The sequence below is a fragment of the Megalops cyprinoides genome, chromosome 9 (assembly GCF_013368585.1).
Source record: "Megalops cyprinoides isolate fMegCyp1 chromosome 9, fMegCyp1.pri, whole genome shotgun sequence".
Classification (NCBI taxonomy): Eukaryota; Metazoa; Chordata; class Actinopteri; order Elopiformes; family Megalopidae; genus Megalops; species Megalops cyprinoides.
The window spans coordinates 11,161,095-11,185,341 of NC_050591.1; the positions used below are offsets into that span (position 1 = coordinate 11,161,095).

The 24,247-nt window shown below is 42.1% G+C and overlaps 1 protein-coding gene across 5 annotated transcripts in view; it reads right to left on the minus strand.

Annotated features, from left to right (window-relative positions):
* zgc:172282 (leucine-rich repeat and fibronectin type III domain-containing protein 1-like protein) overlaps window positions 1-24,247 on the minus strand; it is an 85,613-nt gene that overhangs the window by 34,754 nt on the left and 26,612 nt on the right. For 4 of the 5 annotated variants that reach the window (XM_036537353.1, XM_036537351.1, XM_036537350.1 and 1 more), the window contains exon 2: window positions 13,771-13,973. The gene's annotated coding sequence lies outside the window, so the exon portion shown is untranslated. Of the gene's footprint in view, window positions 1-13,770; window positions 13,974-15,315; window positions 15,371-24,247 lie in introns of those variants that run through there. The other variant, XM_036537352.1, reaches the window with a different exon arrangement.

Consider the following 24,247-nt stretch of genomic DNA (forward strand, 5'->3'; position numbering starts at 1 on the left):
ACTCTCATTAGCATGTTAGCTGTTGCTCATTGACATAGTTGGCAAGGGTTTTGAGAGGAAGCAGGGTGTCGTGCAAAATGCTACGGTACGTTTGCAAGCAGGGAAATTAGTACTTTTGGGTGGAACTGGTTTGCCTTCTGCCAAGAACAAAGTGACCCCGTTTAAGAATCATTAGGAATTCTGAATGTGAATTCCAAAGTAATTTTTGAATTATAAAATTTTGAATAATAAACCCAAAATGTGTTCGGCTGAAATCTTCCACAGGGCAGCCTCGTGTGTACAGACTATATACTTATCCATGTAGTTAAATAAAGCATACTCTAGTGTTTCCTTTGGTACTTTGGTACTTCACACAGAATGAATTTCAATGTCCATTTTTAATGCAGACCTGTCCCACGATACACATACATATTCAAACGGTTGTGTATGTCTGCCATAGCCAAGGGTACTATGCAATGATCTATATAGACAGAAGAGCTGCAGACCATCCTGGTCATAAATATCGCTTTAATACGTGTGCCCTATGGCAGGAATTGATAAAAAGCACATTGGAGGATATTCTGCAAAACATATTATTTCCTTGTGTGAGAACATGTGGGGAGGCACCATATATCTCATGAAAAAGTAATGCGTCACGCCCTATCAGAAGTGCTTGATCTAACTCTCGAGACACGATTAATATCTCCTTGCTCCTTCTCTGCTGCGCTTAAGCCTTTTATCATCAGCCATGTAGCAAGAGCGGAGGGCGCAAGAGAATGGGGGGAAGCTCAGCAGCGGCGCTGATGGGGTTAAGAGCGCAGCGGCTCTGCTAACCAGCCCTCGGCCACGGCCACGGCCAAGGTTGGCTGGGTTTGAAAGCCGTGGCAGGGGACATTGTTTGGGAGCAGTGCTTGGAGCAGGAGCCTCCCAGCGCTGCACCAGTAAGCACAGCTCTGCTCCGGTCCTCTCCCCTGGGGTCGGGGGGGGGGGGGGGGGGGGGGGTGGGCGTTGGTGAAGAGGAGGTAGTTGACCCTTGAGCTTATTTACAGAATGAGCCCTGTGCATCCCTCGCGTTCTGCCTCTCTGCGGACAGAAATTCCCAGGCCCCAGGGCTCCTCTTCAATAGAGACGGATTAGGTTGTCTGCCTCTGACAGGCTCCAGTCGCAAGGGATCGTGGGTTGGGGGGGGGTAAGGGGAGAAGACCATCGCACTGATCTGAGCCTTGACGTATGCCAGGGAGGGGGGGGGGGGGCGGGTATGGGGTGGAGCATGCATCCTCAGACTGCCACAGAAGCGACCACGCAGCCTGTCAGTGTCTGCTGGAAATGCAATGGGCTTCATTTGCCAATGAGACAGACAAATTGGAGGAGGGAGGGGTGTTCGCAGTGCCACGCTTCTCCTGGTGAATGCAAAAAAGGCCCAGGCCAAGAAAATAGACCGAGAAGCAGTCTACCTGAGATCTCAATCAATTGTAAGTGCTACATGTCTCTCTATAAAGGTGCTGTCTTCTTAGCTTGTGAACCATTTGCTTCGTCTTTCTGATTCATAATCTGAACAGAATCAAAATCTGTGCTCTGTGACACAATCAGATAAAGATACATTATATTAGGAATAATCAGAAGACGACGGAGAAGAAGAATTGATCAGTGGATCACTGACCTTTCTAGTCACCAGGCAGCCCGAAACAGACTTAATGTGGCATTTAATTTTATTGGGTTTGGTGTTTTTAGCCATACATTCACATTACTTTTTCATGTGGTATGTCAGCGGGCATTTTTCGCTTGTTGGGGGCAGGGGGGTTTAAAGGGTATGGAGGGCATGTGCTTCCTGTGGGAATACATGTGCCATCTGCAGCAGTTTGGGCACGCAGCTGAGACTCTCAGCAATGACAGCCCCCTCTGCATGTTTTGCCAGCTCTGACACGATGCTGCACTCAAGCATGGCCCATCAGCGCCATGGTTTCCGTGAGAGTCCCCCCCCCCCTCCAGCACGGCAATACATGCGCCCGCTGTTTTCTGTCAGAAGGTGTGAGCGAAATAAGTGCTCCTCCACACCGGGGCATTTATCAAGGCGAGGAGCACGTTACACTCAACACTCTCTGGCAACTGAGCTGGCCAATAGCAGAGGGGGGCAGTCTCTTAGCAACGCCGGCTGAGCGGACGGGGGGGACTCGAGGAGAGAGGGATGGTGGGCTGAAACCCTGCAAACCGCAAATACTGATGCTGGTTCTTCTGTTAATATTTTTCTTTTACTTATGTTTTTCCTGAAAAATCAAAGGTGGACTTTGTCTATAAATTATTGGGATGGATTGACAGACCTCCTCACCCCACCTTGAAGAAATTGAAACCTGTCATCTGTTCACCAAGAATATTACATCTCCCTTATTGTCAGCATTGTGTCCCACTATATATCGTATTATATATATAAAAAAAAAAAAAAAACTAATGGTAACTTAATTACATTTTTGTACCTTATCTCTTGCATTCATACTACATGAGGGTTTTAGCAAGAAGCATTCAGGTAAAATACTTTGTGCAGGGGTAGAACAGAAGTTATTTTCCCGTGCAGAATCTGAACCCACTACTGTGGCCATAAGTCCACTCCTTAATCACACCACCACACTGTGTCCCCAGAGTGCAGCAGATACCAGAGGAAGGACAGGACGGGAAACGGGCGGGTTCCTCCAAACCTCACACTTCACTGTAATGAGAGAGCCCCGTTTCTGTCTGCGCCGGGGCACCGGGTGTTAATTTCTCACCAACAGTTATTCGGTGAAATGTCATTTCTTTTTTGTCGAGTCATCGGCTGGCACGAGTCGAAGCTGGATGCTTGCTGTGTGTCACACGTCACTCCCGAGCTTCACGTTCAGTCGGAAAAGAAAAAAAAAAAAATAATAAATAAGCAGATGTGTTCTCACAAGGTGGGATCCACAAGGCTGAGCTGCACAGATTTTTTTTTTCTCCACATTTCAGAGTCCTACTTGGTATTCAGCAGCTTTGCTTTGCTTCATTCATGATTACTGCATGCCTCTCCCCCTGTGGGGCACTGTCTTTGAAGAGATTGTTTAAAGACACACGCACGCTTTTAATATGTTTGCGTGGATACATGTTTGTAGGAATAACCCCCCCCCACACACACACACACACACACGTCTGATATTGGATATTGCAAATGCTTGAATTGTAGTTGTGTGGTTGTGAGCCAAGCTCAACACTGACTGACATATAAGAATTGGCCTCAGGATCACCATCCATTGTGTGCACTTATTTAAGTGTTGTTAATTTTACTGAGGGAGAAAATCCATAAATGTTTATGTGATCATTTTCATAGTTTCTACTCCCTTTCCCTTGATCATTTTCCCACATCTCACCTTATTAAAATGTATTATTTATTATTATTTTAATTAAAAAACATTAAAATATATACTCATTATGACATTCTCAACCTACAAACATCTCAAATAACGGGTATTTTCTTACATTTTTAGTGCTGAAGCATTTCCAGCTAAGCAATGGGCACTGTGCAAACAAAACTCTGGGAACAATTTCTGCAGGTATGTCAAAAGTTCTGGTTTGTGTAGCACAGGAAAGTCAGCTATGACTACTAGCATTAAGATGCATTCAGAATGAACACGTTGACTTAGCAAGACTTGTTTATTTAGGTGGGGACGCCACTTGCAACAGGCAGCAGGATATACAATTTAAGGAGACAGGAGCAAAACTTCAAAGGGGGAGCAAATTATCTCCAAAAGGATGTAAACTTGTTTTATAAAGGCCCCTGTCAAGCTAACCCAGATACTGTACGTGTTTGTGACATGCTCATCTGAGAAATAAATAAATAAAACAAAATGAAATAAACTGAAAGGATGGGAAGCCCTCTTTTTCTACAGATGGCATGTGAGCTTCAGTGCTGCTTTGTGATCAGGTGCAGCACTCTCTCGACACAAAACCCAAACAAGTCATATGCATTCCAACTGATGGTTGAAGGGGGAAAAAAAGAACAAGTTAGTTGGTGCTCTTGAAACTGCAGGATTGCAGCCCCAGTTGAACTTGTCTGAAGTAGTCTTTGCGGTGTTAAGAGAATTTGATTAAAGCGTCTGATTTAGTGTGCGCCCTGTGACGGAAACTATGCAATATCATCGACAGTACGGTAAATAAATAAATAAAGACAAATCTGGCTGGATGGAAATCAGTCGGCATCACAGAAAAGCACTTTGTGTGACACAACCCAATTTGTTGGAGGGCAATTAACCACACAGAATGATACTTATTTGCACCTGAAACAAGCCTGGCTTTTTGTCACATAGGGCTCATTTGCATAATCAGGGAAGATGAACTAGCTCGATGATTGTCTGCGGTGTAGAAGAGAGGCGAGCTGTAATTGCACGTTAAGTGTCCATGGTAATGAGTGCGTTTAAGTAAGGGGTGGGGGAAAGAGACCATCAAAAGTTTAATGGTGGACCCTCCCATTTCAGTGTAATAAATCTTAAAATCTCATGTAGTGTTATCTGAATATTACAATACAGTCTCGCTTAATGTGGTGGTGATTAAAAAAAAAAAAAAAAATGGAAAGGGGGGGGTGGGGGGTGGTGGTTTCAAGCTAGATCATTTGCGACTGAGTACGGTGGCCATGGAACCAGAGAATGAGGATTCAATGTAAAAGTCTGCATTAAAATGTTTGTTGTAGTTCTCTTTATTTAGGGGCACGGTGGGTTTTGGGCCACCCCAAAGGATGAGCACTCAGTTTCAGTTACAGTATTTCATTACATCATTTACATTTAGGAGACACCCTTATCCAGAGCCACTTACATACGTTACATTTCTTTTTTCATGTTGCCTATTTATACAACTGGATATTTACTGAGACAATTCTGGGTTAAGTACTGCCCAAGGGAACAGCAACTGTGCCCCAGCAAAGAATTGAACCGGCAACCTTGCAGTTACGAGTCCTGCTCCTTACCACTATGCTACACTGTCACCACAGCTATCTGGTGAGGTGCTACTGCCCGATGTGATTGAGCCCGATTCCTGAGCTTGATTCTCTCCTGTCACAGCTTCAGAGCGAGTGAGAGCATAATCATCGGCACCATACAAACCCGCTCCATTTCACGCCCGCTCAGAGTAAATTACCTCGGAATGCGCCGCCGCCCATCTCCGCGGCTCCCCGCCTCTCCCGTCTCCCTCCGGCGCGGCCTGATGGGGGCCGGACTGCTTATGCTGTCAAGCTTCTCCCTGTCTATCGCACATCAGTACGGGCCTCAGCTTATCAGGCCCCTCCGGTCTGACCTATGCTATTTTTTTCATGCTTCCTCTAATTTGATAACCTGGCTAAGATCCTTGCACATATAGCTCGACAAAAGCATGTATGCTTGTGCTAAATCCTTCATTAAAGACACCAACAGCCCAGAACGGAGTTGTCCAAAGATGGTGCAAGGTCGCAATGACCCCACGTCCGACTAGCGGTTCAGCTGCCCTGGGTATTCTGCGAGGAAAGGAAGGCTTGACGAATGAGCACTCATTAATTTCCCTCTCTGGTCTTTCTGTTTTGGTGGATAAGATGCTTCGTCTCCTTTTATCTGATATTAGGGGGGAGATTGGATTGAGGTTAGCATTGAACAAAGGGTTTGATCTGCTGATATAGAGAATGCAAAGTTGACGTCACGCTGTGTTGAATTTTCTTTACGCACCATCTTGTGAGGATTCCGCTGTCTTTCTGCTCATGAGTTGGAGGTTGTGTTTTGATTTTCTGTCGTGATTCTGAAAAACGTCGCCATGGTACGTCAGTGCTGCTGCATCAATAACTGCCATAGTAGGTCACACCATCATTCAGGGAGAAAACTGGACAATGGAATACATTTTTTCGCCTTTCCTACGTGGAAAAAACACGAAGGGAAGCAGGTTGAGGAGGTGACAAGAAGACACCGTATGGCTTGGGTAGCTGCAGTAAGAAGGAGGTCCGAGATTATAGCAAATCTTTTTTGTTAATAATGCGACTGATCAAACCCACTGCCTATGACTCAAGAAAACAATTACATTGCTGAATGTTTTGAAAGTTTTGTATTTTGTTTGGTGTAATAATTGGGCAAAAAAGGCTATGGGCTATGATTGTGCTCTCGCAGTTTGCTGGCTTGTAAATTAGCAGATCTTGCACCCAGCCACTGCAAAACTTCATGAGCTTCTAGGGATTTATAACTTTTAAACTCACGCAAAGTGTATGCACTCAGTCCAAAAACGAGATAATTCACAATGTCCGCGTATATGAGTGGAGGCAGTGCATTGGGGTCTGTAATCCAGTCTTGGGCTGCCAAGTCATATGGATCTATGTTATTTATTTTTATTAGTTTGTCCAAATACCGTCGCTACCGTCAATTTAATTTCTCCCGGTAGGGTCCCTTTTCTTTCTCTTTCCCCTTCTCCATCTCTTCCCTTCTCCATCAGATTTGAATGATTTAAACAACTTTTTAGCCAAACAAAACAAAAGGTATGCAGGTAACCACCGTAGCAGGCACAGGTAAACAGAGCGCGTTCCTCACAAGATGGCGCCCCCATCCCAACATGCAACACGGCGCGACGTATCTTCACATTCTCTGTAGAGCTAGAGTTTTGAGATGTAAGGCTTTCAGATTCCATATGGTAGCATTGATTTGTCTCATTTCAAAATAAGTTTCAACAAGCATCAAAAGCTGTAAGAGGTTTATATTCATTCTATTGCAAAATTACATTATAAAAAGCACTATTTAAAAAAAAAAATCTTAGAAAAATCTCATGATAAGAAATGTCAGAGAGAACCCTGTAATTCTAACCCATTGTGTTAGATGTGATTTCTTTGTTGCGTTCATCAGCAAACATTAATAGTCTCTGAAGTGTCACAAAAGAAACAATTTGTTACCATGGCCCAGAGGATATCTGAGCTCTAAGTTCCCTTCCACCACAATACGATCTCAGTCTCATCCATGGAGGGGCAATTTCAAAGCTCAAGATTGCTTCCTTTTGAATTTCCAACTCCAATACACACAATAACAGGCTATGTGATTTCCAGTAAAAATCACAACACCAATTAAACAATTAAGAGCTGAATTCCTGATGAGGAAAAGCAGACAACACAGCCTTTAGGACATTGTCTGCCTTATTATATTGTAAATGTTAGCATTTTCTGTTGGAGTTATCCTGATGGTTGACTACATGAACATGTGCATTTGACTCTTAACTAAGGAATTAAAATACACCGTACAGTGTAGAGTTTTATGAAAACATAATTGAAGGCTCAAACTGAAAGGCATTATCCTTACATTAGCGAATGGCTTTAGACCTGTGTCATGAGCAAAGCTCAAAAAACATATTTAGTCAGGTTTACAGTGGAAGCTATTGATGTTTCAAGGGATCACTTTATCTAAAAGTATTTACACATTGTTTACATTACATATACAACTAACTTCAAAAGTATTTGATCATTGACACATTTTTGTTATTTTGGCTCTGTACTCATAAACCTTTGACTTGAAATGATACAGTGTGAAATGTGTGCTCAGTTAGACTCATATCAGATGAATTTAGCAATTTTTGGTCCTGAAAAACTCCTTGGTTGCTATGCAGTGTGTTTAGAGTCACTGTCCTGTTGCACAATGAAGCACCATTCAGTGGGCTTGGAGGCATCTGATTATATCTGAGGAGACACAGCGTTCCTCTGCACTTCAGAACTCATCCTGCTCCTACTGTCTGCAGACACATCATCAAAGAAGTCAGGTGAGGCAGTTCCAGTGGCAGCCATACATGTCCAATTCAGAACACCACCTCCACCACCTTTCACGGATGAGGTGATATGCTTTGGATCACAGGCAGATACTTTTTTTTTTCCTTCTGCGTTTTTCTCTTTTTTTTGCAGAGCGCCTTAAGCCGAATGAACGTAAAAAGGCTTTTAGGTAAATGTAAAATGTAAGATCTTTAAGTCTTCTTAACTATCTAACAGTTGATTTTGGCATGCCTAATGTCTCGTCTGTGGGTGACCTATTCTGATTTTTCATGATGGCCAAGTTTACTTGCACTGACACTTCTTTAGTCCTCATGTTGTCAGTCACCAGCAACAGACTGCAAAGGCAAAATCAAGGCTGGAAGTCTGAAATCAAGGCTAAACATTAACAGCACTCTTATGCATGCACTAATGATGCAAACAAACACACTCGGCTCATAAAAGACAGTTGTGAAACCAATTGTTTGAATCTTGGGGCACCCTAAAATGTGGGAATATGTACAAAACCTGCTCTAATTTCTAAATGGTTCATCCCATATGGATGACAACAAAGGTCACTACAGGGCCAAACAGCAAAAATTGCAACACTGTCCAAATATTTTTAAGTGCACTATATATTCATTAACAACAATCAACTTTTATACTGAAGTCTAATGCTGACAACAGTCATAAAAGACGGTAAAGTCACAAAATAACCTCTGCATTAAATTTAGCCTATGCACTGCTAAGGCTTTTCAGCACACTGACTTGATACATGCTATGATACTTTAGCTGTGTTGGGTTAGCCCACAACAATATGTACTCACTACTGCGCAGATTGTTGAAGACTCAAGCTTAATCTCAAACAGCACAATATTTCAACCTCAGAGGAATAAATGGAAACAATCAGGTAAGTTTTTGGTTACTATATTTATTTGTAGTTACTACATAAAAAAATTACCAGGAAATTCATTCAGAAGACTATCTGAGCAATTCTGCCATGAAGTATATGTTCCAGGAGATTTCAAAAATCCCTCTAAGGCAGACAGGCACATCTGTAATTCTAACACAATCTTGTACAGCTATATTAAGCCTTTATAAACTATATTAATAATTTATAATGATCTCTTCAAAGATTATAGCAAGAGACAATGTAGTAAGTAATTTAAACATCTTTCATTAATTATAACCCAATATAAAATCTTATTTGCTGTTTAAAATGGCAGGAAATCTTCCTCTTACAGTTTTGTGTTTCTTGGAAATGACAGTGTGGTTGGGATAAGGCAGTAACAATGAATGGATGAGACAGATTAGAAAGAGTATTGAGAAATGAATGTCTGGATATAGTACAACACTTGATACTGACACAGGCCCTGGGCTCTTCTCTAAAACTAAAGCCTCAGGGCCCCTGCTCATTTCAACATATCTCCACACATGAGTGTTTCTACCAGGGAGATCCAAGCCTAAGATAATGTTGCTTGTAAAAGAAAGCTCCAACAGCAAGCATTAAAACAAGTGTTTTCAGTAAAAAAGTTAATTATTTATCAAACTGAATATATTAATGACAATGATAGATTACAGAAAAAATGTACTCTGTGAATGGAACATATACTTGGCTTCTGTCTTTATTGATTAGAGGGATCAGGTGAGTCAAATCTGTCTCGACTCGGCTCAAAGCAGGGGGGCTATGAAAATCAAAGAGTCTGAGTCTCGACTGAAGTAAAATCAATGTCACATGTTGTGCCTTAGTTCTGCATCACTTTGTCACATCTGTGAGGGGGCTCGGGCGTGAGTATGTGAGCCTTCTAAAGAAGTTGATGTCGCCCCATTGAGTTAGAAAAAGAGTACTTTTTTTGTTTATTTATTTTCTTTTCTGACAGCAGGGTCTTTAGCTCCTATATATAGAATATATATATATATATATATATATATATATATATATATATATATATATATATAAAATATGAAAATGAAAATGAATAAATGCCACATATTTAATGTCATCAGAGTCCATTTTCCTCAACTGAAATTAATATTAAAAGGTATATTTAAGTCAATGCTTCAAGTTATTTTGTACAAATATAATGCCAATCCTTTCATGAATGAATAATCTTGTTGTGGAGTTAACCAGTGTGACAATACCATATTTACTACCATATTCAGTCTTGAATAAACTGCATGCTAACAATTGGTTATGGAAATGTTTTACTGATTTGTTTTTATTTTTTTTTTTCTACAGAAAGAGATGAATATATGATTGTTACTAGATTTATTATGTATCCAAGGAGAATTCACAAGGATTGAGGTTAATGGTAGTACAAGTACATTTTTTTTCTTCATCTTCTTTTTCTGTGAAACTTTTTCATCTGAGCGAGAAAACCGTTTAACCACACTGTCCAACCTAGCGATACCATTACACTCACTAGCTCAAAGACCATTTTGATGGTCTATGGTCTGGGACCATAAAAGGGCTACCTGGCCTACCTATCTGTGTGGTGTTCCCTCTCTCCTTTCCAGCACGCATTGGACGTCTGCTTTGCTTTTGCATCTTACTGCTACATTCATTTAATACGCTATTTTATCCTCTTGAGTAATAATAAACTACTTTAATAAACTACTTTCTTTATAAATTATCCTCTTTCTATTGTCATTCAAACTGGCTCATGTGATTTTTAATTCAATTACACGAAAAAGGAGCAGAAAAGTGGCCAATTAGTTAAAAGTGGACGAGAAGGCCACAACGTAAACCTTGCATGGCCAAAATTTGTTATAACAGCTCCAATCTGCCATTGGGCTGCTTCATTGTTAAGAGTGACGTTACAAATGATTCAACTACGTGAATCTTTTCACTTATCCAGCCTATACCCACCAACTGTATGTTTAATTGGACTTCTGTTGAAAGGACTTTCCATAATTAATTCTGTTTCATGGTTTATTTCATCATGGCTGACCGTGTTCAGTTTGCAGTTAAATTACTTGCTACATGTAATGCAGGTTGGGTAGGTCTAAGGAGATGACACTACTTGGCTATTTAACAATAACAGAGCACACTGAAGGGCCTAAATGTGCTGACAATGTGCTTAAACCCTTATTGCAGTCTTCTATCAGGGGAGACTGTTTGAATAACTAGCAGCTATTTATGTTCAGAGGCACTTTCCTGGGGAGACTGGAAGTAAAGAAAGTTATGAGGGCTCTGTGAAGAACATTTATGTTTGATTCTGAGGAATATTGTCTGACAGATCCCTCTGTGATCTAAGTTTTGTTTCAAGCAAACATTAATCGACAGCACTTCCTCTGCAGTAAAGCCTTCTTCAGTGATCAGGTTTAGGTAGCCTAATGGCTTACTATAAAGCCAATTGTCAATAGAGAATCTCCGAGGGCTTTCATTACTTGCATTATTCATTTATTCCTGTTTGGATATTGCTGCTGGAGGAGTGTTGTCTCTTTGTAATGAGACTGTAATGTTGTTAGAAATGTAGCATATAATTAAGCCAAGATCAGTGAAAGGAAAACTGCTAATCTGAGCTCTATTCTTAGCATACTATTGATGCCTACTATTTTGTACTCAGTACTATTAGAACACAGAGTAATGTCACAACAATATTCAAATATTCACTTGTGGCTTCCTTGAACCGTGGCCTACATTTGAGATCTAGAACTGTGAAACTGGAAACTGCAGAAACTATCACAATATTTACCAGTCTATGGAAAATTAAATAGTGTTCTTTAAGGAAAGGACAATATTCTTTGATCAATTCTGCATTACACTGTAATTGCATCATCTGCTAAATGAAGTGTTTTTTTTTTTTTTTTTTTCAGGGCACATTCATAAAAATTAACCAAAATAAGTGTCAGAAGTCCAAAGGAAACTGAGCTGAAATATTTCTGTTAAAACTTGATTTATCTGGCCAATCCTACCTTCTTAATAATTCAGTTCAGCTTCACTTTGCATTACAATGTCTGATTCCATTCAGACTTTGCAAGGCTAAATTAGAACCAGTGAATATAAACTGGACTGCAGTTGCACACATCACATGAAGCCACATTTGACTTGTATTACATGTTCTGAGGATTCATCCAAGAACTTGGAAGATTTAACTGCTATTGTAAACACTTAGAATTCTCAATTCAAATAAGCAATGAATACCTTTTTTTTTCTGCGCACACAGTTGAGTACTTCAGAGCGAGTAAAATGTCTGCCAAAAATACAGGTTTTAGTCACTCAGATGGGTTAATGGAGAAACCATTAAGCTCCTGTGCCAATATAGAGACTGCTTGTCCAAGATACAGCAAGTTTGAGCAAGCTCAGAATCAGCTGGATACCCAGGTCTTCCGTTGGAGGTAATCATCGGCATCTATGGACCTTAAGGTGTGGGACTTTAGGCTGTAAAGGACTTGAAGGAGTATCTCTATATGCCTTGATACAGTGGCTGCAGGATGCAGTGGCTATTGAATTTGAGGATGGGGTAGAAACAGACCGATACAGAGTTGAAATAAATGCACAAAAAGTCCTTTCACCAGACAATATGTGCCATTTCCTCAGTGGTTCCACAGTCCTTTTTTAGATATGCAAAACATCCCCACTGTTGAGGGACAAGAGTTCTACTGTCCATACTATCATGTTTTTTTTTTTTTTTTTTTCATTTAAATCACTACTGTGACATCTCTATTAATTAATTCTCTGCTGGGGAGAGAATTAAAAAAAAAAAAAAAAAAAAATCCAAAATGTCAAAATAGATTTCTTTGATTCCCTGCGGTTTGCATTTGGTAGCCAACAAATGGAACGAAATCGTTTGTTCTGGTGGTTTTTTTTTTGTTGTTCTTGTTTTTTTTGTCTTTGCAGCGTCCAAATGAACTGTGGCTGAACCCCCTCTTGACAAAATATGAACAGGACAGAGATCTGTTGATGCAGTTCTTAAGACTTCACAGACCACAGCAGGTGCAAGTTGCTGTCTGAAGCTTACGTTCAGTCCTCAGCAAAGCTGCATTTATATTGTCGCAGTTTTACATTTCTCAGTACAAACACCTGCAGGAGTGCACGCTCAGGGTAACACTTAATTACACTGGCAGACAGCCCCGCTCTAAACCTTTTTAGATGAGGAAAGGGCGGTCCTGTAGCACACAATTTGGTTAATTAGCGTGATCAGTTGCATCTGGGCTTGAATATAGCGAAGGGGGAAAGGAACAGAAAAGTGAACCGGGGGTAAAATAAACATGTCAGCTACTTGCTCACGTGAGCCAAATGCACCAGAGGTCCTAAAAGAATGGTGGCTATATTTCTGAAGCTGCATGCAGTGTACCATAGAATCCTATTTTTGATTAGTCAACCACTGGGAGCCTTTGAATTTGAGCCTGTATTACCTGCATGTTGATATGATAATCCTGATGTGCAATGACAAACTGCCAATGCAAACTGAAAATATGACATCTGGCTTTCAGTGCAAACTGATTTGAACATATAGATTTTTTATGCCTCAAATGGGACTATCATTCTCTTTTTGGAGTGTAAGGCACCATTCTCTGACCTTTCTTCAGACAACGATAGAGTAAGTACTGAATTTGAATCGATATGACCCAACAAAGCAACCTAAGATAAGCACGTGAATGGTTAGACTCTCAGTATGGAGCAAACTGTTTCTAAAAAATGAAAACTGGGAAATACATGATCCTTTTCCATGCAGTGGTGACTGTTTGCAAGGCACTGCCATTTACCAGCAAATCACAGTGAAATTTATAGTATGTATGTTGCTAAAAATCACTGATAGAAATGTCCTCTGGAATATTGTAATGTATTTAATAAATGCGACAAGCATAGTCCTGTATTTCATAAATGCAACTATGAGTTTCCCTTAGGGGACAGTTAAAGGTTCTGATTCTACTTTGTGTTGGTCACAAATACCGGGACTCATCAACTGTTAAGGCTTCAAACATGGCCTCATTACGCCTTTATCTTCATATCACAAAATCCAAGCTCTGCCACCAACACCCCCCCCTTCCCTTCATTTGCGATTTGTCATTTGGCTTTCCTGTGTACTCCACTCCGATTGGTCGGGATCGTGCAGTACCTCTATCCGGTGTGGTCTGGCTCGGTGCTGCACCTCATGAACGCCCCGCTGGCAACGGGCGGCAAGTGGAGAACAGTAGACACGAGCAGCTACATAGGGACGGAGTGCCAAACCACAGCAGGTGACGACGATGGCCCAGGAACATCAGTGCTGGCACGGGCTGCTAAGAGTGGGACCGCTGGGAGGAGAGGGTATCCATTGACCTGTATGTGAAAAGAGAGGCAGACATGTGATGCTTGACACCAGGCAACCATAGCTTCTTTGACCGACTTGGACTGCTTAAAAGTGAAATCCACTGAATCACAAAAACATGGTTTTATGAAGTCCAAATAACAGACCTGTGCTTAACAGAGGCAGGTGTCTATGTGCACTCCATGTTCAGATCAGTGAAGTCAATATTATCGTGCCGCTGGTGTGATGATATTATTTGCTATGACATGGTGATGTACAAGAACACTACTGGACAATTGTTGTTTCTAAATGGAACAGTATTACAAATTACCAATTTCCTTTTTCATGTTTTCTTAAATATGAGGAACATCCCTCATAAATTTGAAACTTAATTTTGTATGATATGAATAATATAACCTCTATGTTTTCAAAGACGTAGGTTAATTGCATGATAACTTTGTTTTCATTTTTAGAGTTGGTTATTTATATCCATTAAACTTGCAGAACTAGGAAATCTAAATGGGAATTTCTAAAATTTACATATGCCATTGATACATTTATAGATGGCTAAGAAAGCTGTTACAACCTTAACCACAAGTACTCACATGTTTACTGACTGCAGTACTTAATATGCATTGCTGAATTACACTTATTCCCAGTGTCGATTCAATGACAAACAGTTGCTAGAGGCAGAAGTAGATTAGCATGACTATGCACAAACTAAGATTGTCCACAGCATTGTTGGTGGACTCTAACAGGTTTTTTGCAGACTCAAGAGAAAGGCAGATGATTTAAATTCCCTCCTCAATTAACCTGCGCTCACGGAAATGCCAGCCGAGATCTGACACGGCAGACGAAGGATTCAATTACGCCATTGAAAATATGGAGCACAAGCCCTGAGGAGGAAAAAAATAAAACAAAAAAAGATGCGAAGCAGGAGTTCTCATCTCAGGTAGTTAAAACAAGGCAAACTGTAAAACAGCACTTAAAAGCAGGGAAAATGTCAATGGGTGTGATAATAGCCTCAAATATGTAACGTCAGAACAGGCAGATGCAATAATAAGCAAAACCACAAAGCACAGCCTGGCTTCAGCATGAAACATCCGCTCATCCCAAGAAACTCTGCACATAATGCAATGGTGAGTGTCAAATGCTGGAAATTTTGTGTGTGTGCTTTCAGAGAAGCCAGTTAAGTACTGAAATGAAGCAATCTCATTTAAAGCAATATTTCTGCAAAAAAAAGCCTGCAGTTTGGTAATATGACAGTACTGAAACTTAAAAATTCTTTCTTGCAAAAGTAGTCAACAAGCATTGTTTCGGTAGCATTGAGATGAAAACTGACTTGACGATGAAAATCAATGCTAATATACTCACTGTTATATTAGTCATTGGGATTAATGAAGCTGTAAGCCAAGCAACATGGCTCTTGAGGTTGAACATGCCTTGAGGTTTGCATATACACATCCATTTTCAGAGAATTAACATCTGATGTGTAACAAAACCCGCCCTGATCCATCCCTCTTACGGGTGCCCTATTTGTGGTAGTACTTCAAGAAGCTCTATTTGATATCTATACAATTCAGCGTAGGCTGACTTTGAACTGCAGTGCTGCAAATATCCCAGAGGACTGGATTGCATTTCCATTTCAGGAATGAATAAACACATTCAGAAGGTAAGTCGTTAGAACAGCCAAACCCACTCTGAGGGGGTAGGACAACAACAAAAAGACAATGAAAAACGAAACCGAGCAACCAATCGACAACAAGGTTGGTCTGGATACTGCCCTCTTGTTTTCCTTGCTTCAAATGAGCAGTGCACCCCCCCCCTCCCCCCCTGTCTTCCTCACAAGCCTAATTAAGGATTCTGAGCAACATGCGGTGTGAATCCTAGCATTTATTCATTGGAAGTTTATGTGCACTCAAACGTGTGGCCCAGAAAGCAAAGTGCTGGTTGTCCCTCTCGGGCTGGCACTATCAGGAAGGGCCCAGTTCCGAATCTGAACATTTGCCAAATCACAGGAGGTCAACATCTTAGCTTGTGGGTCTCTTTTTTATTCGTACCGAATGGACAGAAGGTTGCTTTGCAGCGCTCCAATATACCCTGCATCGGCCCATGCCTGGCTGAGGCTTAATCCGTTCTCGTCGTGAAAAGTGTTAGCGCAGTTACAGTTTCTGCTCCTTGTGTGACACACAGTATGCCAGCAAATGGAAATGGACCACGAGTCTGGCAGGTTCTAGTAGCGCCTAACAAAAGAGGTACAGACTGAATTTGGCTTATTTGTACATTTGAATGAGATGGGGGTAAAGCACATTTGGAAGGTGTTGAGACCAGAGACATGAAATGAAACCCAGACTTCCTGAGAATTACCAGTCACGACATGACATTACATGAATTTAGCAGATGCTGTTATCCAGAGCAACTATGAGCACAACAGAAAATAAATTCATGCATTAAATGAGCAATAGTGTCAGACCAGGCTAACAACACTCTCAGATCAGTGAGGTTAAACATAACACCATTCAAGCCCTATCACAAGTTAAGTAGTGTAACCTGACTAAGCAATGGCTTAGAAGGCGATGTAGAAAGCTACAAACTATATTTGCAAAGCACAAGAGAACACAAGTATAAGATGAAAATAATGTTGTTTACACTAATCAGCTTTTGTGAGTGAAACTAACCTGGTCTAGAAGAGCAGTCATTCAACAACAAATGAAATACACTCTTCTGACCAGCGCAAAGATAAGACAATGGGAGGAAAAAACAAAGAGAACAAAAATTAATCCCAGACGCAAACACACACTGTTGACTCATTCCATCATTTGTAGTTTTAAAAGCCTACCATTCCAATGATTTATTTATGAACTCAAAGCTGTAATTCCTTGTCAGCAATGTGAGTAACATGAACAAGGATAACTTCTTTCCCATTTTCTGAAAGACATTGTTTTTTTTTTTTATTTGATTATTTTTTTTTGTGAAGCTGCTAGTTGAGGAGAGTTTTGGCATGGTGAGCATTAACCATGAATGCCATGAGAATTCCTTAATCCTCAAATGAGAAATGCAAAGACGCTATGTAAATGGAGCTTTTCATTCCTTTATGTTCTCTGTAATATTTCATTTTTCATAATGCCCTTGAGGTTTTAAAATCCTTACAGAGGTTTGTTAGCACTGTACAGTAATATTGTAATAGGGCCCAGAATTATTACACATTTCCTTAAAAATCAAAAGCCCTCTGGAAGTAGTCAAATACATATTTTAAATTAAACCTTTTAGCTTTGCTTTTTCATATTGCTGATGTATATATGTCCTAAGGAGCTGCTGAATGAACAGAATCAAATTAAACTTGAAAACATATTGAAAAATGTTCTTTGTGATATTTTGTGGTAGAAGTTTGCCAAATGCGCAAGTACTGCCACAGACATGAATTCCGTAATGCATGCACAAAAAAAACATTAATAGTAGTGATTTTTTTTTTTATTTATTGAACAAATTCAATGATCAGATCAGAGATGATGAGCTGAAATTTCAAATCTTGCTTGTACCCAATGCAGAGCTGTTGCATTTCAAATATTATCCACTTAAATGTGCAGCAGGCAGTTATGATAGCTGACATTCTGAAATGTTTCCAAGGGAAAAAAAAAATCTCCCTGAGGTTACCATAAAAGCTTTATGATTAAGGATTTTTACTTATTTATTTATTTTCAGCAGAAGTAGTTATCCCTTGCCTGTTAAACTGTGGATCATGGACTTTTTAAAACATTTCAAGCTTAATTTCCCTCCATATTCTTTTGCAAGTTTCAGGCCCTGGCAGGCAATTGCATGTAAATATGCCTAAACTCAACCAGCTGAGGTATATATAAAAATACATATTCAAACAGAAGTGTGATTAAGCTGTGATGATGGGAACACCAAGTACTAATTATCATTCTAAATTTCTATTAATATTCTGCTTCAAAGCAGGGCAACAAGTACAGCTGCACATTCAGAAGGCGAACGAGATACTTTGGGAAAAAAATGGCATGTGAAAATAATTAAATTAATCATTCTAACTTCAAGCCATGAGGCAGCTAAACTCAGCCCCCGTTATATGCAAAAGCTCAATGACAGGCTTCTTGCACGGGAGTCTGAAGCCTACACCACCTCAAGACCACTGTTCAGGGACTCCAACATCTGGCTGACATTAGTCAGATGAAGACAGAGAGCCTCCTCTGTGGGACAAGAGGGGGCGGCGAGATGCAGGCTGAGGTGGGGGTGGACGTCACTCTCACCCCCCGCGCGCGTTCATCTGAGCTGAAGGGCTCCGAGGAAAACGGTCATTAGCCAGGCGCAGGTGGCTCGGCTCCCTCTTTTTTGGACGAGGCTCCTCGTCACCTCCCCGCACCTGCCGCGCTTCCAAAGGAGCCCCAGTCACAGATGAAGATGTTCAAAAAAGGTGCCACGGGCCCGGCGCGTAAAGACCCTCCCATCCAGATGGAGCTATAACTCGATGGCAGAATGTTTTGCAGATTTCGGGACATACATGCAGCCTTGGCAAACTGCTTTTCAGCATTACATTTACATTTATTCATTTGGCAGATGCTTTTATCCAAAGCGACTTGCACAGGTTACAGTTGTTTTACAATGTTATCCATTTATACAGCTGGATATTTACTGAGGCAACTGTGGGTTAAGTACCTTGCCCAAGGGTACAGCAGCAGTGTCCCAGCGGGGATTGAACCAGCAACCTTTCGGTTACAAGTCCTGCTCCTTAACAACTATGCTACACTGCCACCCCAGCAAGTTTTGTTGGGTTTCTGCATGAAACTCCCCGAAGTCCATATTCCTCAATGTCTTTTCCTCTACTTTGCAAAGGAATTTTCTAAATTTACCACTAAGTATTGCAACACTCAGAAAAGGCTAAGCTACCCATTGCAAAATTGCCCCCAATTGCTGCCTTATGTTGCACAGTAAACAGCAAACTCGTTCACGAAGTGTCTTCAAGAACTGCAGGCTGTACACGGCCACGTAATTACCTTGAATGAATAAGAGCTTTCCACTGGACTATCTTCCAAGCTGAATACATATAATCTTGTTCACACACCAAACCCTGTGCATTTAGCTGACGCTGAAATAGGCATGCTCAGTTAGAGAACAGGTCTAATAGTTGGTGGACACACTGTTAAATTGAAGCCTGCCCTCACTGCGTACATGACTTTTAACTGTAAGCTCTGACATATCCTATGATAGCAGTTTTCTTTTTTTCCCCTCATTTATTGGTATATTCTAACTTGGGAATGAGCACATTGCACACCTGGCTAGAGAGACGATTTGCACTTTTCCTGTATACATAGCTCACAAGCTGCCTGGTCTGTTATCATCTGCATTCATTTGTATAATGCACTACGGCTTGAATATGCAAGCAAGCTTCTCACTGAATTTAGTTTACGTTATATGTGTATATATATATATATATATATATATATATATATATACACATATGTATGTGAGAACACTTCTCCCAACATAATTTTCAATGTGCAACAACACCTTTATTTCCTCTCTTGACTTTAGAAGGCATGTATGCGGTGGATCCTCCACACTCCCCCGCACCTCCAAACGGTGCAGGGGGCCGAGGCAGATTGCACCGTTCGGGGGGTTAGGGAGCGCACCGGGGGGGGCCCTCAGCGAACGCGGACCACGGCAGCTCATCCACTACGCGCCATTACCGCTTTAAGGGGTCCCGGCGAATGCGCAGCTGCGCCAGGGCGAGACAGGGCCCATCTTTCTCAGGCAGCGGTGAGTCATCCTTGGCTTGCAATCAGTGCCCTTCTGTGTCAGGAACCCCAGGCTCCTCTTGCAGCTGACTCCAAGCAGAGAAAGGTGGCGGGCGAGGGAGCCATTTTAATTCCGCTCGCTTGGAATGCGGCGACGCCGGCCCTGCGTGGGCAGGTACCCGTTAAAGGCAGATTGCCTCATTTAGAGCGGTGACCGTTTTTGGAAAACTTCGGTGTACTCCGCCTAACTTGCGGCACTTGTCTTTAAGTGGAGGGCGGCAGCACTTGCGTTTGGCGAACGCGAGGCGAGACCCTGAGTTAGAGCAAGCAGGGTTCGCATTAAGTTGGGCTAACGACTCCGACTTAACTCTTCATACATATTCAATTCAGGTGCGATTCGTGCTCACCCACGCGCAGCAGCCCCGCCGAGCTGAGAGCCCCGCTGCCGTTCGACTACACCTGAGCCTCTCCACGACGGGCTGAAGAGATGTGAGTCTCCCTCCAACACTCCTATTACGGTCAGGGTCAATACTGCTCAGCGCGGAGAGTCAGGTGGGAGTGGAGTGTGTTTGTGTGTGTGTGTGTGTGTGTGTGTGTGTGTGGTTGGTGAGAGGGGACGGTGATGGTGGTTTAAGCACAAATCAATTCGTGAGTCAGCTATGGGAGAAGCAGCAGCTTTGAATCAGCTGGTCGGAGCAGCTGCCCAAACACATCCAGGGCACACCCCCTGAGGAGAAAAGGGGGTGCGCAATTCGAGGGAAGCCTGCAAGTTGGCCCCCCAGGTTGCATATCCGCTGGTGACTCGGAGCAACATCTGCATGACCCAACCCCCCCGCCCCTGAACAACACATGAAACAACAGTCCTGAATTTGAGAAACATGAATAATTTGCACTTGTGCATTTCTAACTCACTGAGCTGGAAAAGTGGCTGCATTATCATGGCAAGTCAACCGCGTTCATATCGAGTGCTTCTACAGGTCAGACGCCTCGTTGCCATCGATGGACCTGAGCTCCCGAGAACTCAACCGGTGAGAGGGCGTTAGGGTTGCCAACTTCCTGAAATGGAAATAAGGATCAGGGGCTGGGGGTTGGACTGACGAGCTGCGACTACTGTGGACCTATAACAAAATAACGGGTCTTACTCCTGTATTACCCTTCAGTAGTAGACTTACTGTATCTAAAGATATAACATAAAAATGCCCACTTGGTTGTGAGACTTGGTTGTGAGAAGTCCTATCCATACCATACATAATCACTGCAAGGAAACTGCAATGGCTTCAACCATTTACCAGACATGTATCTATAGGCCCATGTATTAAGACAAGCAAACACACAAACCTGAATTTGATCAGTTTTGTATTTTTGAGCGATAGCTTCTTGAATCTCTCATTTTTGACAGTGCTAATGGGAAGCATGTCTTTTGCAATGCAATATGCAATTGCATTTGTGATGTCTTTGTGTTTTTTTTTTTTTTTTTGGCGTAACGCACGGTGCTGGAAAATGCTGATAAGATCAGTTGCTGCTGGGTAGTCGCACTAGGTTCTGGCCTGGTGCTTGTAGTTCATTTCTGTGCATGCTATATAAGCATGGAAAGTAATTATATTGAACATTTGTTATATTTCTATCGAGAATAATTATATCGCGACAATTATCGTTTTATCGCCCAGCCCTACTTTTGAATAAAACAGACCTGGTATTATGAAAGAATTTCAATCATTAGTGCTGTCAGGCGTATCAGGACCAATGAGAAGCACATTCTCTGTTTTTGTAGTGGAACATAACATGACAGACAGGCTGAGGGAGAGCAGAAGGGTTTCCTTCTATCTCATACAAATCGCGCTGTCTTAATAGTCTAACCTGTAATATTTCTCTCCCATAGAGTTGCACTGAATCGTTTCTCAAAAAACAAAACACGTCCCGTATGAGTTCAATACAGAACACGTCTTTTAGTTTCCAATTACGGAATGATTCTGCATATTACGGGACGGTTGGCAACCCTAGAGGGAGTATTGGTTGATGCTGCTGCAATGCATTCTGTCAAACTACGCCATTAAATGGCCCCGTCCCCTCCTTTTCACCTTACGAGGTGTGTGGCAGACGTTAGGCAGCTGATAATTGCTAGATGCAGCCACCCCGGATCTCTGAAGGAACATAGTCATTGTTGGCTGCAGATAAGGATCGGATTCAGAAAAGGGATGTTTCCAGTCACGTTTCGCACAGGCCCCGAAGCTCGCAGCCCCACAAAAGAGCGTGTCTGAGGACTCTGGCGACACGTCGGCAAAGACACTGCCACGGGCATGTCGGTCTCTCTAATTGCATTTCTTTGTCACGGCTCAGAGGTGGTCTCCCATCCCTCATTGGGAAAAACCCGCCATGCAACATTTTGACGCTCCTTCTATTTAATGAATAGAGACCGCTTTCCTGACGTTGCAGCGTCTTGTTTTCTCTCCCAGTTTCTCAATCTCCCCCTGTCGTCTCTGCAGCAGAGACGGGCTGTCTTTACACTACTAATGATTTGTGCTATAAATAGCCTCCCCCTGGCTTGTGTTCGGTGCTGCATTAGCCCGGCCCTTTGGTGCATGATAATTGCAAGCCTCGTTTCACTGGAAAAGCTAAATAAAAGCAAAAGCAGAAAAACAAACAATTCATGGGAAAAACTGGACTAAATGCACACTGTCAGCAGCTAGTAATATGTTCTCATAGCAGCATCAAAGAGGGGGGATCATTGCTCTGTGAGACAAGGGTGGCTTGTTTTGGGGTGCGGGCATAAGCAGTAAAAGAGGATCGCATTTCTGTTTCTCCTTTCCTCACACTTTCAGATTTCAGCTCCACAATTGCTGTAGGCCTCCTTGCACTGGTAAATTTTCTCTCCAATCTATGCCTTAACAGCCCATACTAAACCTTGCAGCTATTTACTAATAAATGATTCATATACTGTGTGATCATATCTTGACAATGTTCCCTTTTTTCCCTCCATCTGTGTGGCATTATCATCTTCTCTTATTCCCACCACATTTGATGTAATCAGCCTCTACATGTGACACTTCACCTCTGGTTGTATTTGAGTAAATCCCACTGACCTTTTGGTTGCTGATCAGCAACTGCTCGCTAGCTGTGGCTTTATTTCTGAGCAGGCACAGCCAGGTAGTTCTAGGGTATGATTTGTCAAGCTGGTCCCTCTCCAGGCTGATTGAGGCTTGCCCGTACCCCCTCATTTTGCCGGGCGGCAACTTTCGTCTCTCTTTTGCTCTCTCTCTCTCTCTCTCTCTCACACTCACGTCCATTCCCTGGCCTAAGCTGTCTGGTGCATTCACACCAACGCGCTTAGGAGGCCGACACACCCCGGAGGGTCGTTGCAGCGTGCTGCAACCTCAAACGACCCTCTCTGCACCCCCGCTCCCCCCCGTCCCGAGCCCTGTCTTTCATCATCTCCGCCAGCTTCCGGAGAGGGAGGCACTGCTCACCCCCCCTCCTTCCCCATCCACAGTCTCAAACACTCCATACCGAAGTTCAATAAACGCGTCGCCATCTCCCCCCATACCCCCCCCCCCCTTCTAGCCCGACCCGGGTGAAGAGCACAATTATCCCTCTAATAAAGGCTCTGATGGACGGAGGATCACGCGCCATTGTGCGGCTCCTTGTCATTACGGGGCGAACATGGACCGGGAGTCCACGGCCATTACGCGTCCCCCTAATAGGGGCCCTTGTTAGAACATCCAATTTAAAATTGTGCAGCTGGGCAGAAGAAAGGGGCACACGTTGCCATTCAGAAGCGTTACACCAGGGCACCTGTGGATTAAATGTATGTACCTCTTCTTAGCAGGACCATTACAATGCATTCATGCATCCATTTTGTTATCTCAGAATCTAGTTAAAAGCAACAGTATAGAGGGAAAGAACTTGAGAACAAAAAAAAAAAATCTCCCTGGACTTGAAATTGGCTTTAATATGTGTTGCACTGAATGGAACACGTTCAATTAAAGAAAAAAAAAATCCTTTTGATGACAGCCAAATAGCACAACCGTACAAAGTGCTTCTCTAAGGCACTGTTGTAGAAAATTTCTTCAACGGTGTAGATCATATCTAATCAAATCTAAGTGTTTTACTATGGTCATCCTCACAGTAGACCAAAACCCATTAAAAAATTTTCCAAATACAATAACCTCCTAAATGTTGGAATCGCTGTATACATTATATTAATTTACATTCAGGGAAAGGTTTGCTGATTACCACAGACATGTTACAGTAACCGCTTAATATACAATCAAATGCAACAATGCAAACAAATATATTTTAATAAAGAAAACTGAATCTGAAATGAATGCTGTGACAAATTAACCTATTGTGCCCACACACGGAGAAAAAGTGTGTACTCCCAAGCAGGGTGTCCGTTAGCTGGAACAGACTGGCGAAGATTGCTTGTTCCATCCCTGTGTCAAGTGTGCCGACTGAAAAAGGCCCTCTCTCAAAGCAATAAAAACAGTTACTTCCGAGAGGAAAAAGTTATGAAATTGACAAGAATTGCTGGCTACTCAAAGGACTTCTAAAATTCCAAC